General features: G+C 30.6%; 1 protein-coding gene across 4 annotated transcripts in view; it reads right to left on the bottom strand.

Annotated features, from left to right (window-relative positions):
- Positions 1-23,449, bottom strand: part of LOC143079712 (zinc finger homeobox protein 3-like) — a 95,081-nt gene that overhangs the window by 69,267 nt on the left and 2,365 nt on the right. Inside the window, exon 2 of one of the 4 annotated variants that reach the window (XM_076255236.1) lies at positions 15,298-15,375. The exons of 1 other annotated variant lie outside the window; for it this stretch is intronic. The gene's annotated coding sequence lies outside the window, so the exon portion shown is untranslated. Of the gene's footprint in view, positions 1-5,864; positions 5,968-15,201; positions 15,237-15,297; positions 15,376-23,449 lie in introns of those variants that run through there. 2 more of the 4 variants (XM_076255237.1, XM_076255239.1) reach the window with 2 other exon arrangements.

Genomic DNA, 23,449 nt, shown 5'->3' with positions numbered 1-23,449 from the left:
GGGGGTGATCTCAGGTGCCCCGGAAGGGTAAGCAGATGTGACACTGTTGTATAACAGCTATACAGTGTTTTTTTTTTATATAAAACACTTGCAAGAGGTATACTCTATTTACGAGTACTGTATAATCTTATAATGGAGTCACAAACATGATTAGCACCTTAAAATAGTGATGTAACTTTCAATATTATAGAAGAATTTGTGGGGTTTTTGGTGCTATAATAAAAAAAATGTCAAATATATAGTTGGTTACACAACAAATTATAAAACAATTTTTGCAAGCAAGAAAAGATACTGCCAAGATATTTGCATCATTAGCTAATTATACAAGAACAATCTCTTTGAAAAAGCCATGGATTATTATGAAACAAATTAAACATTTATCAACAACACAACAAACAAACTTTGTTGCAATTATAATAATTAGCATTTTTTTTATTTAATTTCTTTTCATAAAAGTTTTCTGCACATATTTAATATCATTTGGAAAAATAAAATGGGACAATTTGAAGCATTCAGTTACAATTAGTCTTTAGAAATATACTTCCACAGAGTAATTAAAGGCATAATGCCTATTACAAACAATGGCCAAATGTCATGCATTTTAGTCGTAAAATTATTTTACGTAAATATCTTAGCTCAACATTAATTATTTCTTTAAATACCCGACCCAATTTGGCAGAATGAAAAGAAAAGAAGGAGAAATAAAATTTCTTAATTGGAAATTACTTTAAAACTGGTTGAACTGCATAGACAAAGGATCTTATAATTTCTTTTATCAAAGCCCATTATCAAATATTGTAGGTCAAGTAAGCTAGTGAAAATTAAGTACATAATGAATAGGTAAAAGATAAACATAGAATATTGTACTGATAATTATTAATGTTCAGTAAGCACCTGTCTTTGTAAAATGAGGTTACACAAGGGATACCATATCAAGGGGTATGACTATGATCAGTAAACCAGTCCAGTTAATTGTATCAAGACTGAATGTAAATGATTGTAAAAAAACAGCTAGTGGTCAAAATAGTACATACACCACCCTTTGATTTAAGGTTTTGATTTTATTTTCTTAACTTTATATTTTTATGTACATATAAAACTTTCTCTGGCAATTATATATACCCATTTAGGTTTATACTATACATTTGACAACTAAATTTGCATACACAATTTGGCATCACAAGTTTCAACACTCATTACTTGGCTGATGGCTTAGGGACGACATCAAAAGATCAATGTAAGATAAAAAACTTAATTCAAATAGTTTGGGGGTGGGGGGTTGAACTGCTGCAAGATGTGGTTATCCGACATTGATTTTTACATAAATCTATATGGGTCAATCAATTTTTCCCAAATTAAGTTAAGAGGGGGGTGGGGGGGGGGGGTCAGTGAAAAAACTATGTGAATTAAGTTTTTTATCCTTCATTGAACTTTTGATGTCGTCCCTTACTGCCATAACTTTGCGTTCGCTCTTTGCTGTTCTTCTCCTGTTCCAGCTTTTGGTGGCACATCATTTTTATTTCTTTTCCTTTTTCCTTTTTTATTTAGTTAAGATCTATATTTTTTTCTATTGCTTTTAATTTATTTATATTCCTTCATTATTCATTTCAAGTTTACATTGTGATGACCGTGAGGACATTGCGACGTATTGTTGCAGGAGAGATTTCTTGGCATATATGATGAGTTTATTTACAACCACTGGGTAAATGCTACTGCTAGTGGAGGTTTTATTTACTGAGGGTATCACCAGCCCAGTACTCAGCACTTCTGTGTTGACATGAATTAAAAAAACCAGTCATAAATAAATAAGGCCATTAGTTTTCTCATTGAATTGTTTTACATTGTCATTTCGTGGCCTTTTATAGCGGACTATGGGGTATGGGCTTTGCTCATTGTTGAAGGCCGTACAGTGACCTATAGTTGTTAATTTCTGTGTCATTTTGGTCTCTTGTGGACAGTTGTCTCAGTGGTAATCATACCACATCTTCTTTTTTATATACAACTATAAATTAACGGTTTACAAAACTTTGAAATTTTGAAACACTCAGACTTTTCTACCTCATGAATAGATTATCTTAGCTGTATTTTGCAAAACTTTTATTTTTGGTCCTCAATGCTCTACTCGAACTTCATTTGACCTTTCAACTTTTTTTTATTCGAAAAGCATGCATTACTTGAAATTAAATGCAAGGATGTGTTCTACCCCCGCACCGCTAGCTTTCTCCATTTCTCCCCCCCCCCCCCCCTCCATTATAAATTTATTTGCCAGATATACTGATGAGGCAATTTCCTTGTCTGCCTTATCTGTAGATGGCACGGAATTCAAAGTCCAATGTTTGAAAATTCGTATAAAACAACTTTTTCTATAGAAAATCTACTATTGAAGCGCCTTAATCTGAAATTTTTTTCCCATATGTCACCTTTTCAATATTTATACTAATTATAATTAAAATTTTCAAGTCTCTTTCAAAGCTTATCATAAATAGGATTAATGGAAGACAATGTACACAAAATTATGTACATAACAACCAATTAACCTTCAAGTCACCAAGTGACAGCACTAAAAATAGATAAAATTAAACCCTTGTTCTTCCAAACAAAACCCCAAATTAAAACCCAAGATAATAAATGTGATAATTTATGGGGATGGCAGGATTATTAAGAAGGGCAATTAAATTGTTCTATCTGATAACAGGCCATGTAAATACATGATTAAAGACTTGGCCAGGTGAAAAACAGATAAAATTTCATGTGCTGACACATTTTCAATTTGGGAAAGTAAATTTATAAAGGTTGATATTATTTGTCATACTTAATTACCCTTGTGTTTTAAATTTTCATGTACCCATACCAGGTAGTTACAAGTATTATATATCTCCATTAGACAACTTCCCTCTAAAGAATATGCCATTAACATTTTATTACTAAATAAACACCCCAAATTAAAGTTTTTAATTATTCACCAAACTTCTAATGATATGCTGATCAAATTAAACATATATAAGATCAAGTTTCAGGTTTTTCTTTTCAAATATTCCTCCTTTCCCATTTCTTTTGTGTTACATTACTGTTGAATAATTATTATTTTTTTCTCTCATTTAAATTTTTTTTTTTTAATTTATTCAGTTAATTTACATATAAATCAGAACACTTTTTTTAATAACAAGTATTTTTCTGTAATATCTATTTCGATGATAAGGTTTAAAAATCTGATTCATCCTGTATTTTTTTTTATCTTGGGTTTACTCATATGCATTAACTTTAATTATACTAAAAAATTATGTGATATCCACTTTTACTTTGTTTACTCACAGAAAAAAAAAAACAAAAATCTGTTAGAACTTAATTCATCATTTAGTGATTTGGGAAATAATATTTGTTTTGACATTCGAAAGACCACTAAAACTCTTACTTTTCTTATGAACCTCACTGCCCTTGTTAGGTTTTATTAATCCAGGCAGAAGTCACACATCTTACAATAAAGCCTGAAATTGTGTGGCAGATGTAAACGATTTGGTTAATTAATCAACTAACCATATGAAACATTTGTCAGCAAAAACAGCTAGAACAATTATCATAAGATGGTGACAAAAGCAGGCACTTTTAACTTGTATAGAAATAATCCACACATCCAATCTTATAGAATGTATTGGAATTTTTAGCTTAATGATGAGACTTACAGACCTTTTATGCCAAATTCCACATAAAACAATTAGCAAATTCTATTATACAGTGTTAGACAGTCTGATCAATACAGAATGAAAAGGGTAATGTCAAATACAACAGAACTGACCACCAGATGTCACTCTCAGATAAAAGGCACAGATTAATTACTGCATGTGATGGCGTGATCTACTGAAATCAACCTTTCATATTCAATAAATTTAATTAACTTGTACATTACAAACAAGACGAAATTGAGAGACAGAGAAAGCAAATGAAGTTCTTAGATTAATACAAGTGTCTAAATTACGGACTTCCTCAACCACCGGCAAGAAGTTATAACAGAAGTTAATGAGGAAGTATATGAAATATTCTAACGACTTCTAACACTTTTGAAGGAAATGATGAATTAAAGATAGCCTACAGTTACTTGTTATGGTCTATTCATTTATTAATTTGATCATAGGTGAATTTCACGTGTTAAATGTACAAATATATACTGCTAAAAGGATAAAAAGGTTTTCTCTCTCTCAACCTATCGTCTTTATAATTCTAACAGGTTAAAAAAGGAGGATGGACTATTAGAACCACTCCTGGTTCCTATATTCTGGAAAATAAGAAACCTATCAGTTTAAAAAGGTTTTTAATAAACATTCTCATTAGTTTTCCAGTTTCAAAATGTCAACAGAATTGGTGTTCGTTTTAAACATTTTAAAAACTTTCCATTTTTATTTCCTTTTATCAAAATGTGAAATGAATACAAGTATAATGTGATAACATGTAATTTGATACTGCTGTAAAGTAAGAAGTGTTCCTCATCTCTTCAATGTCTTTTCTCCTACTGTTTCAGTCATTATTATTTTTTCTTCTTCCGTAAATGGAGATAACCAGAGATGATGATTAAATCTGGCAGAAAAGGAAAAATAATCTGTGTCAAATAGGCACTATGACCTCCATCTGGCTCTATCTCTTCATGCTTGAGACAACATTATCATCATTTTTGGTTGATACTGAGGAATTTTTAACTGTTTAAACATAGATAATGGCTGTCAAGTTGATTAAAAACTCTCAACATCTCATGATTAACTTTAATTTTATCACATTGTCCAAATTCAGGCAGGTGAAACTAGCTAAACATTCTTGCCCACTATGTAACAATTTAGATAAAGAAAAAGCCCATTAAAATTCACTTCGTTTATGACTAGTGTGTTAATTTAAATCCATAATAGGACAAAATTAAAGAGAACCGAAATCGGTGATGGGGCACAATTATAATCTCTTTCTCAAAAGTATCTTCACTGCTTTTTCAATTTATGTTAATATCTTTGTTTGGAAGGAACACAAGTTATTTTAATCGTCAAATACTAACTTTGAATACCAATGTGTTTTCCCCCAATAAACTTGTATATAAAGACTGTCAACATTTTATAAGCGTTATCTAATAGGCCTTAATAGGGTATTATGAATGAAAGGAAACTCATACATTAAAATTTTATCGTCCCTATTTGCACATGGTTAATTAGAACTGAATATTATTAATTTTAAAAATGTTTTTACTGAAACTCATGAATTTTGTAAACGCTGTAAATACTCTTTTATGTAATGTAGAATTGGGAATTTGTTGTAATCACAGAATAAAATGTCTCCCGCTCAGTCTGATTAAAATTACTATAAACAAATTAAAATTGTATTAATACATGTACATACAAAATTATTTCAATTAAATCAGGCAACAACTTCATTAATTCTAAAAATAACTCAATCCAATATGAAAACTTCACCTATGTAATGCACTTTAATTAAAATAACAAAGTTCCTTCATATGTAATTAACTGGAAATCACTCCAATTTATCATTTGATTACTTTTTGAAAATTATAAAAGTCATAATAAAAAAGTCTGAATCAACATAATATATTGATGGTAATGTCAAATGTAAAATCAGTTATATGAAAGCTTAACTGTCCTATGGCAAGGTAAAACTATCAATGATCTCCTTTAAATTTCTGGTTTGTAAATAAAAACATTTAACTATAAGACTGGAATCTGCTATAAAAATGTCCATCAAGCAAGCGATAAATCTCTTATTGACAAAACCCTATTCACCCGCTTTTTAATTTTTTTTCACTGATCTTTCAAACAGGTTTACAATCAGTTTATCTGTAAATCGATTGGAAGTCTTAAATGGCAATTCATACTCACGGTCTTTGATAGATATTGAACTGTGAATGCTTAATGTTTCAGTTTTTCAATACTCATTGTTGATGGTTCAATTGTTGCGTTTTCACACTGTCATAACTTTAAAAAAACAAGTTTCACTTTTCTATCATGGTATTCTTTATATCTTAATCTAGATCAATGGAGCGTTTAACAGGTAAACAGATTTGTTGAATGGAAGACATTATCTGGGCTATCATCGTGTGAAAGGAAGGATAAATATTACTTTAAACATTGTAGCCATTTGTTGTAACATTCTAAGTTCGGTATTGTGTAACATAACACAAAGTCCAATACTGTCAGATTTTAAATCATTATCAATGAAAAAAAGGTTCTCTCAAATAACGGAAATGATAGTATTGGTATCTCTTTAAATTTGAAAAAGAAAGTTCAATATCCATTTGCTCTTTGTCTTTTTACAGAAGTTTATATACAATGTACATACCACACATTTCTTTTTATTTATAAGTAAAATTATTGAAAAGAAAACCAAAAGATAATAAAAAATAAAAAAATAAGACTTCAAAAAAAAAAAAAAAAACCTAGCAAAGAACCAATATATGAATCAACAATACCTTTTTTTTTATCTTTGGTTAAGATGTAACTGACAATTGTTTTCCTTTTGACAAACAATTTAATTTCCAAACTTTTTGAAACTGAAGTTGTTACCAAAATTTTGAGTGCATAATCCGGCTAAAGTTGACGCGGTCTCACAGGACGGATGTTTACAAAAAGCATAACTTTTAAAATCAATATGGGGCAGCATGATTAGAATTTATTTTATTATCTCTACACCTTTAAGCTAATGAGACTACAGGTAATGTTAGACCTAATTTTACAGTAAAATCAACTGGTCTGGATATAAAGTATAGTGATGACTTTATTATCATATCTTGTTGATTTTATTAAGATGTGTCAGATATAAGATGTTAAAAAAAAGCTTTATCTTAAAACTAACCATACCTTTGTCATACTTTCTTTGAAAAATTCAGTTCAAATGAAATATAAAGAAGAGCTATTTAAAAATGAATGGGGAAGGTGACCATGGGATACAGATCATGGACCCCGATGATGCCCACCTTGAATATCATATAAATATAAAGAGACATAACTTATGTTGTACTGTTATACCACTGTCCCAGGTTAGGGGGAGGGTCGGGATTCCGCTAACATGTTTAACCCCGCCACACTATTTATGTATGTGCCTGTCCCAAGTCAGGAGCCTGCAATTCAGTGGTTGTCGTTTGTTTATGTGTTACATATTTGTTTTTCATTTTTTTTTTTTTTTTTTACATAAATAAGGCCGCTAGTTTTCTCGTTTGAACTGTTTTACATTGTCTTATCGGGGCCTGTTATAGCTGACTATGCGGAATGGGCTTTGCTCATTGTTGAAGGGCGTACGGTGACCTATAGTTATTAATGTCTGTGTCATTTTGGTCTTTTGTGGATAGTTGTCTCATTGGTAATCATACCACATCTTTTTTATATAACTGAAAAACTGTAAAAGTTATGCTACTCAAATAAGTATTAGATTTGAGTTTTCAGGTAATGTTAGTAATGTGTAAACTTTTCATAAAATTTGGTTGAGGCAAACTTAAGTTAGAGAACGGGAAAAAAAAGCAGCAATTTTTCTATTTGTAAAGGGACATAAAATAAATCTCAATTCAAATTTCCAATGGAGTTTGCAACCATAATAACCCATTTAAGTACATCATAAAAGTCTCAAAATAGAAAATGACATACATAATCATGGCTAAAATTAAATTACCTTCAGCAGCATTTTTAAAATAGTAATTTCTGGAAATAAATTGACAGCTAATCACCTGAATACAATACAACATTTCTTTATGCATAATTTATAAGCAGTGTAAGGGAGGTAATTGACAATGCTGTGTTTGAATTAACTCCCTTACACTGCTTTTAATTGTGTTTTGTACTTCAAGTAATTGTCCATTAACCAGGACTCCCTTGTTTTTTCCCTTTTTTGCTCATTATTCCTAAACGGTTTGAGCCATAAACCCCCAAAGCCAATTCTTACCATCCCTTTGTGGTATGGAAACTTGTGGTATAATTTCAGAGAGATCCATACACCATTCCACAAGTTATTGTCTGGAAACTAGAAAAATGCTTATTTGGGCATCTTCTTGGCCATTAATTCCTATACTATTAGGACCATACCCCCAAAATTAACCCCAACCTTCCTTTTGTGGTCATAAACCTTGTGTTTAAATTTCACACATTTCTATTTACTTTACAAAAGTTATTGTTTGGAAACCAAATGTCTTCGGAAGATGACGACGATGTGATATCTATATATGAATTTTTGATTTTACAGTATAAAAATAAATGGAAACAATTTTTTGCATTCATTTTTCAAATTTCAAATTTTGATATATGATATGAATCGATTATTAAGGATGTTTTACATAGATGTATTGTTGACAAAGTATTTTCTGATTACATGCAATTGAGAATAAATATATGATATTTAGGTAATAAAAAAAAATCTGATATCAAATTTTTTTTTAAATCCCCAAGAAGAACAATTTCGTGTCATTTTATCAGATTTTAAATTTATGAAACATGAACATTAAATGAAACTTAAAGTTCAAATAACAGTGTATAAATCTCCTCTAAATATGCATAGTAAAAATAATAATATGTATATCTCAATGTTTTAACAGATACCATCTTGTAATAAATCAACCAACCAACAAATTTGTTTTACTTTTGAATAAATTAAGGCAAATAAAACTGAGCCTAATGTTGTAATTTGTAAAGGAACTTTTATTTCCATGTTATCTAAAAACTACCAGACAACTGTTTTAAAGATCATATGATGGTTATTTTAGTTTTTATCATTGTTGGATTGCTGACTCCTTGAATTATGGCACTCATTTCTTTTCGTTATACAAAAAATGATGAGATGTCAAATGCTATAAATCAGCTCTAATAATATTCATAATAATAAAACCTGTTTTTTCACTCAACTATTAAGATACAAATCTGTCCAATGGTCTGAAATGCTTCAATACAAGGCATACCTAAATTGACTTCATGCAAAAATAGAACTAAATTTTGTACCTCTCAAGACTACACCAAACAGTTTTTTAAATCCAAGTATGTAATATAACTATGTCTTATCACTATTTTTACGAAATTTCCCTCTGATCTTATTGACTGATAAAAAAAATTCTCAGCACAGTAGAGTGATAAGAAAATTTATCCCTTGAAACTTTTGGTGCACATGCAGTTGTCAATGTAAAAATTTGTAAGGGTTCCGCAGAACCCAGTGTCTCGCCTACTTTTGCTGTAAATTGCAGGCTCAACAAAATTGAGGGAAAAAATCAATAAAAATATTCCCCTTGATACTATCTTTTGATTGTAAGAAGCTTCTGTCCAAGTTTGGTAAAAATCCAGGATAGTTTATGAATCTAATAAATGTTTTAAAAACTTTAACTGCAGACTGGATGTAATGTTAACTGGAAGAAAAACTAAGTCCATTTATAAGTAAAATACAGATACACAGGTACAAAATATTAACAAAATTTCCTTCTAGATACTAGCTTTTGATCATAAACAAGCTTCTGTCCAAGTTTTGTACAAATAAAATTATAAATAGTATAAGAAAGTTATCAAAATTTTTAAAAATTTAACCACAGAGTGAATGTGTTGCTGGCAGAAAATCTAAGTCCATTTAAAGTAGAATACAGAAAAAATGGATTTATCGTTTTACAAAATTTACTTTTGGATACTATCTTATGATCATAAACAAGCTTCTGTCCAAGTTTGGTACAAACCAAGGATAGTTTAAGAAAGTTATTAAAATTTTAAAAACTTTAACCACAGAGTGAATGTAATGTTTTCCCGCAGAAAAACTAAGTCCATTTATAAGTAAAATACGGAATAAATGGAATCTTATTTTTACAAAATTTACTTCTGGATACTATCTAATGATCATAAACAAGCTTCTGTCCAAGTTTGGTAGAAATCCAGTATGGTTTAAGAAAGTTATTAAAATTTCAAAAACTTTAACCACAGAGTGAATATTTGTGGACGCCGCCGATGCCACCGACGCCGATGACACAGACGACGGAATGTAGGATGGCTTAGTCTCGCTTTTTGGACTAAAGTCGAAGGCTCAACAAAAATCAACATCATCATAGGTAAAATAGTGATAAACAGATTATCATTGGTCATCTCGACTATCTTGTTTTTCTCACTTTTGCCATACTGGCTGAAGCAAGAATATCAATCTCCTTATGATGGATTACACCCCCCCCCCCTTTTTTGGTCCAAAAAAAATTAAAATATTAGTAGAAATTTCCTTTTTTATTTCTGAAATCTTGAGAACAAATTGTCCCTAACCCCCCCAATTTTTATTACCCCCCCCCCCCTTTTTACCACAAAAAAAATCTGTCCCTCACGATATGGTCATAATCTCAATTCAAAATTTCAATTGAGTTTGCAACCATATTCCCCCATTTGAATACATCATAATAGTCTTAAATAGAAAATGACATACATAAATAACCTTCTGATATCAGCATTTTAAAAATAGTAACTTCTTGAATAAATTGACAGCCTATCACCTCAAGACAATACAACATTTTTTTATGCTATGCAATTTTATGTAAATCAAACACAACATTGAACATTGTGTTTGAATTACATCCCTTCCACTGCTTTTAAATAATGTTTTGTAATTTTTGTAGTTGTCCATTAACCAGAACAGTCTTGTTTCCCCCCCCCCCTTTTTAGTGTTGCTAATTCTAAAATGGTATGAGCCATAACGCCCCAAAGCCAATTCTTACCATCCCTTTGTGGTATGGAAACTTGTGGTATAATTTCAGAGAGATCCATATACCATTTCACAAGTTATTGTCTGGAAACTAGAAAAAAAATGCTTATTTGGGCCCCTTTTTGGTCCTTAATTCCTTAACTTTTGGGACCATAACCCCTAAAATCAAGCTCAACCTTCCTTTTGTAGTCGTAAATCTCGTGTTTAAATTTCATAGATAGATTTCTATTTACTTATACTAAAGTTATTGTCCTGAAATCAAATGTCTTCAAATGACGCGGACAACCAGGACGTGATACCAATATGCAACCATGTACAAAATGTTTGAATAGTTGTTTGGTTGTATGAATGAAATTAAGTGCATTTCACTGATAGATTGACTTGGATGGATTTAAGCATGTGATGTTGTTGCACTGATAAACAACGTCATTGCCTAAAATTTTCCAGTATTAAGTCCTGTCCATGATCTTAAAAAAATATTAACCAGCAAGGTGAAAACATGTAAATTGCCAATAAAAAGCAATTCCCACCAACCTTAAACTTGTAAAAATTTGATAATGAAAAGCAGCCTGGTATCTGCTAACACAAAGGTTCCTGGTTCGATTCCTGTTCTAGGATGAAAATTTCAGGGACTGAATTTTTTTCGGCTCTCCCTTGATACCATTTGCGAGTATGGTCTTGAGGAAACGATGAAAGTCTGTGGGAAGGGGACAATAAATGGCTGACCCTTGTTAAGAGAGAGCCATATTTCTTGCATGTAAAAGACACCCTTGTAGATTTAAAAAAAGAGCAGGCAAAGGGCTTGCACTCGCAATAACTTGTTTCCCAATCCACTTTAAATAAATATGTTTAAACTTAGCCTTGTATCTGAACACATAATAGAAAATATTATCACACAGCATCAAATGCTCATTCTGATATAGATACAAGATAAATTCAGAAAGCCATTCAAAGGCATTGTGTAACAATTCATGACACAGACAAGAACAGGAACAGGGCTTTCTTGATATTTATCATCTTCAACTAACAGTGAGTCCTTCAAAATTAAAAATAAGAAAAAACTCAGCACACTGCAAGTTCAAGAAAGCCACTTGCATCAGTTTAATTGGAATTATTTGAGTAATGTCGATCAGGTTGCATCTGTGAGTTTTGAAAACTTGATTTTAAGTTAAAATTAGTATAAGTTAATCAACAATAACACTGATCACAATGAAAATTCAAAACAGAAAGTACTATATCAAATGGGAAAATCAAAAGCTTAAATATATCAAACAAAATAAAAAACTGTGATATTCCTGACTTGGTATAAGACATTCATTAAAGAAGACACTTCTTCCATCAAAGTTATAAGCCTTTGTAACTTATGTTAAAACTAAGAAGCCACTTCTGCCATCAAAGTTATGAGCCTTTGCAACTAAGGTTAAAACTAAGAAGACACTTCTACCATCAAAGTTATAAGCCTTTTTTACTTAGGTGACACTTCTGTCATCACAGATATAAGCCTTAGCAACTTAGGTTAAAACTAAGAAGACACTTCTGCCATCACAGTTATAAGCCTTTGTAACTTAGGTTAAAACTAAGAAGACGCTTCTGCTATCACAGTTATGAGCCTTTGTAACTTAGGTTAAAACTAAGAAGACACTTTTGCCATCAAAGTTATAAGCCTTTGCAACTTAGGTTAAAACTAAGAAGACACTTCTGCCATCATATTTATAAGCCTTTGCAACTTTAAAACTAAGAGGTTTCTTAACCATGACTTATTTGCCAAGCTTAGGGTAACAAATATTTTAAATTCGAGTTGTATGCAAATTGCAGCTTTTAAGGGTTTTGTACTTAGTTTTGATCTATGTGTTTCAATTTGATCTTTGCGTTTCATTTTGATCTATATGTTTCAATTTGATCAGTGTTTCAATTTGATCTATGTGCTTCAATTTGATCTGTATTTTAATTTGATCTACTAGTATGTGTTTCAATTAGATCTATGTATTTCAGTTTGATCTATGTGTTTCAATTTGATCTATGTGATTTAATTTGATCTAATTTTAAGGCATCAAAAGGTAATAATAGACATGCTCTTACAATTTGAGGAAAATTTAGTTGAATCAAATAATTAAAAACATTTTGATAAAAAAGAGAGGAAGTAATTAATGACGTGCACAAAATTTTCTCTGAAATTTTAAATAGTTTTTATAAGCAATTTGTATTTTAAAACAGAATAATATTAGTTTGCACCAAACTTTCTTTCCAGGAATGTTCTGTCTTCAAAAATCAGTCTAGAAAATATATAGCCCTAATAAATCTGTGATAATAAGGAAGCTATTTTTCTCACCACTGACACATCATTAAATAATCTACAGAGATAACTTCATCACATTTCAATACCCAATTACATATTTTTAAAAACCTTTAGACCTTTGTTTCCAATTTTCCTGTTATTATGAAAAAAGTCTTCCCTAAACTTCAGATAAACTATCACTACTCTTTTCAATTGTATCAATTTAAGTTCGGATTATAATGGCAATTCAAATCAACATTTATTAAAATGAAAAAGATTTAATTTGTACCTAGTAGTCGGTGTGAATTTTAATTTCTCCTCCGAAGCCCAGGTGTCCTTTGTTCGAGGCCTCTAATGGAATTAATTTCCTATTAGTCAACATTTCTTAACTTGTCAAAAGAGGAACCTATAACAATATGGCAGAATCTCTGTTTAAGATATATTGCCGATTTTATTAGTTTAACAGGATTTTAATATATGGCTAAAGATTAATATTAGTTTGTATTGACAATAACAGTTTCATGTGATGTATGCTTGAGGTCATTAAAACTCCCTTATAAATTCTCTGAGTTTGTAGAAAGTTTGGACCCACCTACCGCTTGTATTCAGGTCTTTGATATGGTAACATCAAACGCTTAATGAGCAATGTATTGTAAAGTTATAAATATTAATTCTAAATTAAATCAAAATCAACATTTTTAATTCAGTATTCATTGATTTGAAATTTTTACCTTTACCGCTAATCTAGTGCACAACAAAAAGTTATTCTAAATTGATTTTCCTGAAATTATAAATTATCTCCCTTTCTGTTAATCAGTTGTTCCATGTGTTTATTAGCATCATGGAACTTCACAGAAACTTGTATCAAATTTTTTTTAATTAAGGTTTCATACATCCGCTACTAATGTTGCGAGTCTTCCATCTTTTTTACAAGCAATAGTCATTAAATGGTATGAATCCTTATGGTGTTTTTCACCTATAAAGTTACTCATAAATTTATATGGCATATATGAAATTAACATGGCATTTTAAGATAAAAAAAATAATATGAAAGACCACAATCAAGTCTGACTAATTTTGACCTTTCGCCTTTGAAAAAAACCTTAAAATCTTACTCATGGAACATGTAATATTAACCAGAAAGAGAAATTGAAACTCTATTCTTAACTTCCATTAGAACTTTGTTATGGTAAAGATTTGCATTTATATTTTTGGTTGTTAAGAAATGGAAAAACAAAAGTGCACACTCTGAGATGTCTCGCCTGTTTTTACTTACGATTGAGTTGATGTTAAAAGTCTGTAATACAAAGGTTTTACTACAAGTATCATATAAACTTAACATTATCAAGTATATAGAATATTCACTGAAAAATTATTCCATACACCAAATGCACATGACCTATTGCTTATAGTATCTGAGAAATAGACCTAACACAAAAATGAAACATTTTTGAATGAACCATGAAAATGAGGTCAAGGTCAAATGAAATCCATCATTCAGTCATGTGGTTTACAATCATTTCATACATCAAATATGCCCTATTGCTATTAGTATTTGAGAAACAGAACAAACCACAAAAACTTAACACTGTCCAATGAACCACAAAATTGAGGTCAAGGTCAGACGAAACCTGCAAGTTTGAAATAAACATTATAATCATTCCATACAACAAATATAGTTGACCTACTGCTTATAGTATCTGAGATAAGTACATGATAAGGTAACTTTAACTTGATCACTGATTTATGAAATGACTTGAGACATGTAGACCTTGCTAGGAACCAATATAAAAAAAAACTATTACTCATAATAAGAGAGTATTTCACTTTAAAAAAAAAACCTATTACTCATAATAAGAGAGTATTTCACTTTAAAAAAAAAAGTTTTTTTTTTCAAGACTGTACCATGGAAATGAGGTCAAGGACAATGGAATATGACAGACAGAACTAGTAACATAAGGTGTCTTCTAGCTCCTGAAATATAAAGCTTTATACAAATAGCTCATTTCAGGACCATTTATAGCTGATTATGAGGTATGGGCTTTGCTTATTGTTGAAGGCTGTCCAGTGACCTATAGCTGTTTAAAATTTCTGTGTCATTTGGTCTCTTGTGGAAAGTTGTCTCATTGGCAATCATACCACATATTCTTTTTTATATGCCGCAGCAGCTAGTTTCAATCCTTATTTCAGCTAGGCCAAGACTAATTACCACATTTATAATTATAGTTAATAATAAAATCACTTACTCAAATTTAAAGAATTTATCGTCCACACCTCTGATTTATCACAAGTTGTCTATAACATATCAATGGAAAAGAGATACTGTAGTTCTAAAATTGTACCTTGTTTTTTTACTGAGTTGTCTATTCGGTACTAAGTTGTATGTTCTCTACTAAATTGTATATTCTTTTACTCAATTCCTAAAAGTAGAAATATATTGCAAATGCATATAAACTTTAAGATGTAGAATGTTAACCAGCATTCATTTTCAGGGTTTTATGACTAATTAGGATTTTGTAATCCAGTATAATAGATTTTTTAATGTACAATTGTTTCAAGCGCTCACAGTTATACTAATGTTTTTACTTGTACTGTTTAAATTCATGTTCTGATAATTGCCTCTCCTGCATCCCCCCCCCCCCTAATCAAGAGGAAAGATGGGTATACTTGAAGTTAAAATAAAGTGTACATCTCTTGCTGCAGACTGACTTGCACATACAAATCTAGCTCAACATGTTTAACTTGTACTGAGCAAAGATCATATTTATATCACATTAGCATTTTCTTGTCCTCAGAATATGCATCTATGACGACATCATACATGATGGAAAAGCTCGCCTGGCCCTCTGGGCTAGGTGAGCTAAAAATTGGGCTTGTTTTTTTATCTCTTTTTTTCAAATTATTACATTTTCGTTGTGAGAAATGTGTTTTGAATGTAAAATATAATCACATAAAACCTTTCCACACACACAAACTCTTCCAGCAAACTTCTTAATTCTATCCTAATCATTGTAATGTCATAAACTAATTTATTTTTTTATAAGATTAAGGACAGTAGCAGGTGAAATTCTTATCTTGTTTAATCGGGTCACAACTTATCAAAACTTCTTACTTATCACAAGTTTTAATTACAGAGGTAACACTAAGGCATTACTTTGTGTTGTAACACATGCAAAGAAAACATGATTTTGTGTTATAGATACACCTACATTTAAAGCACCAGCAATTTGCATTTCTAATTTTTATAATAAAATCATTATAATGTAAATCAAACTTTTCAAAATAAAGTATGGTATGGTTTATTTTGACATCATGCAGCAAAAATAACTACTGTTAAGTTATTATAAAAATTAACACAAGATACATTTTTATACTGTTTTCATTGGAATACAGTGAATTTACATAGTCTGATGCATTATGAACAATTACACTTCATCTAAATAGAAGTTGCTACCACTTCAAATCAAATCTACAAATAACAAGAATGTGTCCATAGTACACGAATGCCCCACTCGCACTATCATTTTCTATGTTCAGTGGACCGTGAAATTGGGGTCAAAACTTTAATTTGGAATTAAAATTAGAAAGATCATATCATAGGGAACATGTGTACTAAGTTTCAAGTTGATGTAACTTTAACTTCATCAAAAACTACCTTGACCAAAAACTTTAACCTGAACTTCGCACTATCATTTTCTATGTTCAGTGGACCATGAAATTGGGGTCAAAACTATAATTTGGCATTAAAAGTAGAAAGATCATATCATGGGGAACAAGTGTACTAAGTTTCAAGTTGATTGGACTTCAACTTCTTCAAAAACTACCTTGACCAAAAACTTTAACCTGAAGCGGACGGACGAACGGAGGCACAGACCAGAAAACATAATGCCCCTCTACTATCGTAGGTGGGGCATAAAAATAGTTTGTAGTATCTATGGATCAAAATTCACTGATCTCCATTATTTAAAGCCCCCATTTATGTCACTTTTACAGAATTAAATTGTTACATCTATTCTTCATAATCTATCCTTTACTTGAATTTTATAATCAAAAGCATATATATACAGATGTCCAAAGTCAGGAATCTGATGTTCAATAGTTGTTGTTTGTTGATGTGGTACATAAGTGTTTCTTGTCTCTCCTTTTTGTCGAGCCTTCGACTTTAGTCGAAAAAGCGAGACTAAGCGATCCTACATTCCGTCGTCGTCGGCGTCTTCGGCGGCCACAAATATTCACTCTGTGGTTAAAGTTTTTGAAATTTTAATAACTTTCTTAAAACTATACTGAATTTCTACCAAACTTGGACAGAAGCTTGTTTATGATCATAAGAAAGTATCCAGAAGTAAATTTTGTAAAACTAAAATTCCATTTTTTCCGTATTTTACTTATAAATGGACTTAGTTTTTCTGCGAGGAAACATTACATTCACTCTGTGGTTAAAGTTTTTAAAATTTTAATAACTTTCATAAACTATCCTTGATTTGTACCAAACTTGGACAGAAGCTTGTTTATGATCATAAGATAGTATCAAGAAGAAAATTTTGTAAAAATAAATTTCCACTTTTCCGTATTTTACTTATAAATGGACTTAGTTTTTCTGCGAGGAAACATTACATTCACTCTGTGGTTAAAGTTTTTAAAATTTTAATAACTTTCATAAACTATCCTTGATTTGTACCAAACTTGGACAGAAGCTTGTTTATGATCATAAGATAGTATCAAGAAGAAAATTTTGTAAAAATAAATTTCCACTTTTCCGTATTTTACTTATAAATGGACTTAGTTTTTTTGCCAGAAACAGAACATTCACTCTGTGGTTTAAGTTTTTGAAATTTTTATAATGTTCTTAAACTATCCTGGATTTCTACCAAACTTAGACAAAAGCTTGTTTCTGATCATAAGATATTATTCAGAAGTAAATTTGTAAAAAAAAAATTCACTTTTTCCGTATTTTACTTATAAATGGACTTAGTTTTTCTTCCAGTTAACATTACATACAGTCTGCAGTTAAAGTTTATAAAACATTTATTAGATTCATAAACTATCCTGGATTTTTTACCAAACTTGGAAGCTTCTTTCAATCAAAAGACAGTATCGAGAGGGAAATTTTTATTGATGTTTTTCCTCATTTTTGTTGAGTCTGCCATTAACAGCAAAAGTAAGCGAGACACTGGGTTCCGTGGAACCCTTACGAATTTTTTATATAGATAAGACCGTTTGTTTTACAATTTGAATTGGTTTAACACTAGTAATTTTTGGGGCCCTTTATAGTTTGCTTTTTGATGTGAGCCATTTTGGCTCTGTGTTAAAGACTGTACTTTGACCAGTAAGTTTACTTTTATAAATTGTGACTTGGATGAAGAGTTGTCTCATTGGCACTCATACCAAATCTTCTTATATCTATCTATAATAACTATTATGTTCATAAAACAAGTCAGGAAAATTCGGATTCTACGTTGAGCTTTTAAAAATCAAAGTATAGAAATGAATATTGCTAAGTTGAAACAGCCTGCTTACATGACCATGACTGAACAATGTTTGTTTCACACCAGACATCTTTTATAACAAGAATAGTATTGGTATTAGTTCTAATCACAGCATTTTTCATAATAACTAATATACAGAAAATAAATTAAAATGATTATAAATTTTCCAAACCCATTGCACATGTAAGTGCATTAAAATTTGCATTGTATCCTTGATCAAGATCAACATGCTTTTTCACAATTTTGTTTTCACCTTTCAACAAATATAATATTTACAAAGAAATAGTTTTACCTGTCAAGATTGGATTGTAATTTTATTCTCATCTACAACATCTGTTAATTAAACATCTGTGTTTTAATATTTTGCACAATAATTTAATATGTAATGCCCCTATAGCACTGGTTTCATTGATTAATCATTCTAATTGGGTTATTATATTTTTTTACAGAAAATTTATCATATCATATGTTTTGCAGGAATATACACTCAGGCTAGTCATGAAGATTAATTGAATAATCATCCTTCATTTTTAAATATTTTTTTTATCATTCCCTTGTTTCTGTAAATGTAACAAGTTTCATGTTTGCTATGTGAAACCCCCCAAATCTTCAGGGTGCAGCATGAAGCAGCATGATGCAATAATTAACTTAAACACTTCATTGAAATACCTAATTTCGGAGTTTAAATGGTGGATGCAAAATGAAGAACGCCAAACAAATGAAGATCAACTTTTTATTTTTTTTTACCAAGAAACAAATCGTAATCAATTAAATGACTGATAAAAAGATCTCCAGCTTATAAGCACATACCAGCAATCATAGTACTGCAATATTGAAAAATATGCCTTTATGTATTTGTAGAAAATTAATCCAAATTATATAGAAACCTAAATATGTCTCTTAAAATGACCTAATATCCGGTTATCAATGCTTAATTATTTTATATACATTTTTTAATAGATCACTCCCAATTATATTTGGGTACAAAATGGCAAATCTGCTTAAGGTTCCATCAAGATTTACTTACATGACAATAATAGTTTATTTTGAGATATAACTTATCCAAATTAAACAATAGACAAAAAAATTAACACCTAAATTAGAAATTCTCCTTTATTTGCCCCATCCACCCCTGGAGACAATCAAATGTTTAAGTGGTCACATGACCGTTATCATGCTTAATGACTGTCACCTAAAGTTTTGAAGGGCTTGTAAATTATCATCAAATAAGGCTTACATCACTACCTTTATCTAAGTACAGGAAATTACAAATCAATATCATTAAAATAATGTCACCTTATAGACTTTGGACTTAGTCCAATACAATTTCAAACATTTGGAAAACCTCATAAAATTATATTACTAGTGACCATCCTTATCAATGAAAATGAGTGCTTACTACACCAGAGAGGAAAACCCACAGAACTATACATTATTTATAGTTTTCTGATTTGAAGAAACAATAACATGTTTCACAAAGAAGTGAAATTTCAATTAAAGAACTTAGAAGCTGAATCTTGCATGGACTGGACCTGCTTTATTTCCAAGCCAGTACCTTATGAACTTAACATTATGGGTTATGTCCTATTGCTACAGGATATTTAAATGTTTGACCTTCTAATGTCTGATAACAACAATATTTAGAGAATTAAATAACTTTATTTCAGAGGCAGACTTAAGGAAAAAAAAAGGGGGAGTGCTGAGGGTGCCTAAGGTGCCCAATTTCTGGATATTCATTTACAGACTTTTACTGGTTTTCCTATAAATTTTGTCTTGTTTGGGTTTCCTTTTTCAAAATCCTGGAAAGAACCTGCCAACTGAAGACCTTCTTCCGAAATTTTGAATCTTTTTTGAAAAGCTGTTATGAAACCAACAGATTGAAAGTTAATCAGGTTTTTCAGTAACTTTTATTTAAGAATTGAATGCTTCTTTTTGTAAATTCATTGGGGTATAAAAGCGTTGACCGAAGTACATTTTGTATGAAGTGTGGAAGCGCTTCATTCTAAAAATAAGCGCACATATTCAATACTTATAATTACATTTTTCAGCTAGGATCATGAAAACACGATTTTTATCAAGTTTTTATTTAATTTACCTGTGCACTTTATTGTGGGACCTTGTGTCATCGGCAGCAGTCCTTTTGTGCCAATTACTGTTTTTCGGGGGTATCATTTGCGCCAAATTTTATTTTCCAAATGTATCAATTGTGCCAATATTCGGAACTCATTTGCACCAATTTACCTGTACACATATCTATCATAAATATAATGTTTTAGCCACATAATGTGGAAACATACATCTAATGCAATTATTACAAATTCAAAGTTATCTATCTTAAAGTACTGTATATATTCTAAATAAAGCAAGATGGCAAATTAAAATGAGAACAGTATATTATTGCATTGAAAATCTGATAAAACACATGTTTTATTTGCTTTAGGTTCATAGAAAACAAGCAAAATAAGGTTATGAGATGTGCCATATTTTACTTAAGGCTAAAGCTTCAAATTAACCTAAATGAACATTTAAAGTGTCCTCAAGCCCCCTCAACATTAACAATAATAAACAAGTAAAACACAATTCACAAAACATCAACAAATTACACCAATCCATTTGTTTAGTCCAGTCAACTCTTTCATCATGTGATGCTACATCTAAAAATAATCTGCTTAATAATATTCCCTATCAAGTATATTTTGATTCACAGATCCTATAAATGTTTTCCTCTGTAACCTCTAAGTCTTTCTACTGGAAAAGTAGGTATTGAATTATCTCCCCCTACTCTCAAAAACATACCAACACTGACTATTTCCTGTCAGCTAACAAAAAAGATTGTAGTTCCTTTCTTAAGCCCCACTCAGCTATTGGTCAATTGAGGACACTGACCATTGCTAACAATGACCACAAGTCTTAATTTAGATGATTTCAAGATATAATCTAGTCACAGATCTCATTTAGTCTATTGATTCATATAATAAATGTTTAAGATGCAATTTTGTGGCTTACAACTTTAATACATAGATCTGCAATGGGGGCAATGCTCAAACCTAGAAGTTAGGTACGTAAGAATCAATAGGTTGGGATAAAACTTGCGGATCTAGTCTTCCCTTGTTAATGGAGACTAAATCTAATTAATTTGATTGATGATTCATTACATCACTGGCTAAAATCAGCAAAAGCAGAATTAATTGGTTTGGTAATTGTCGACAAAATATTCCGCATCTAGGAATCTATCAATTATAATACATTGATTGGACTTAACCCACGGAATATTTATTAGAAATAACAAGCAATCTAACTTCAAATTAAAAATACTACACGATTCATTTGTATTACAATGCAGCGGACAAACCACATCTTTGTTAATGATCTATTGTGGGTCACAACTTGTTTTTTTTACATGGAAATCAACCAGTTGTTATTAAGGAAATACTTAGATAATCAAAGATATGAAAATTTGTGGATCTGATGAGATTGCTAAAGTTAATGAACTATGGAGGTAGATTCATGAAACAATTAAAATCATTAGACAAATGCAATCTTCAATGATTGAGATTTGTAAAAAGCTATCAACTGTACCACTCTATGACTAATAAATGTTCTGAAAGTCTGAGCACAGAGTGAAGCTAGACAGAGTAATGTTGTTTTTTTCCAATTTTAAAGAACAACTCTTAATAATATTTTGCAAGTTACCCTAATTATTATTTTTATAAACTATTACCTTCCTGGTGCTAATATGACATTTCAAATAGATATAAGAAGGTGTGGTATGAGTGCCAATGAGACATCTCTCCATCAAAGTCACATTTATATAATCTATAAAAGTGAACCATTATAGGTCAAGGTACAGTCTTCAAAACAGAGCCTTGGCTCATATCGAACAGCAAGCTATAAAGGGCCCAAAAATTACTAGTGTAAAACCATTCAAAAGGGAAAAACATTACGGTCTAATCTATAAAAAGCAAGAAACAAGAAATACTTATGAACCACATCAACAAACGACAACTACTGAACATCTACTTCCTAACTTAGGACAGGTGCAAACGTTTTAATGGTGCCAAACCTTCACCCTTATCTGAAACAATAGTGTAACATCACAACATAGAAAGACATACTATAAAATATCAATTGAAATGACTTAACTCAATTAAAAGACACATTAAGGTAGAAGTTTTTAATAATTTGCAGAAATATAGTTTATATCATGCTTCTTTTTAAAAAATATTAAAAAGAATGGGTCACAATGCTTATTTTCATGCTACAGGTTTTGAAAAATTGACAGATTTTGTATAGATTATGGCATCATGCAAGGAAAACCCAATTTTCTGCAAAAAAACAAAAACTAGAATTTTGAGATAAAATATGATAGCTCTAATAATATGCTTTCAGATAAGAAAAAGAAAAAATGAGGTGACTGAGGACTCGCTTTCTTACTACATAATAAAATAGGTAAATTCCTAACGCATTCTATTGTAAAAGTAACTTTTTTCTGAATTATCTGCTCTTACATTTGAGATGCATCCCCTTATGTGGCAAAGTTGGAAAAAATTTAATCAAACAAAAGTATTGTTTTTTTTGTAAAATACATCAAACAAAAGTATTATTTTTTTGTAAAAAGCAATCATTTAAATATGATAAAACATGTCAATTTCTATATTGAAATGAAAATTTTTACACATGAATTACCGTCTACTCTCAAAATTTGCACAGTTTATCAAAGATATAGACTGATTATTTTCTGGTAATTCAAAATCAAAGATGGAGGAAGACACCCTATCTACCTTAACACAAGAGACCTACATACACTGAACAAATATATTTGATCTATCAGATACAATGCAGTCTGCTTTAGAAACTGACTAGAATCAAGACTCCAGTAAATAGAGGACTAGTGTCACTGTGAGGGTTATCTCAGTGACAGTTTTGTCTGGTATATTAAAATTACCTTAAACAAATTGTTAGGAGGGTGAGAATTATATGAGAATGCTTGTAGGGAATAAACAAGCAC

The sequence above is a fragment of the Mytilus galloprovincialis genome, chromosome 6 (assembly GCF_965363235.1).
Source record: "Mytilus galloprovincialis chromosome 6, xbMytGall1.hap1.1, whole genome shotgun sequence".
Classification (NCBI taxonomy): Eukaryota; Metazoa; Mollusca; class Bivalvia; order Mytilida; family Mytilidae; genus Mytilus; species Mytilus galloprovincialis.
The sequence above is the reverse complement of the archived record's forward strand: the minus strand, read 5'-3'. Positions and strand labels throughout refer to the sequence as shown.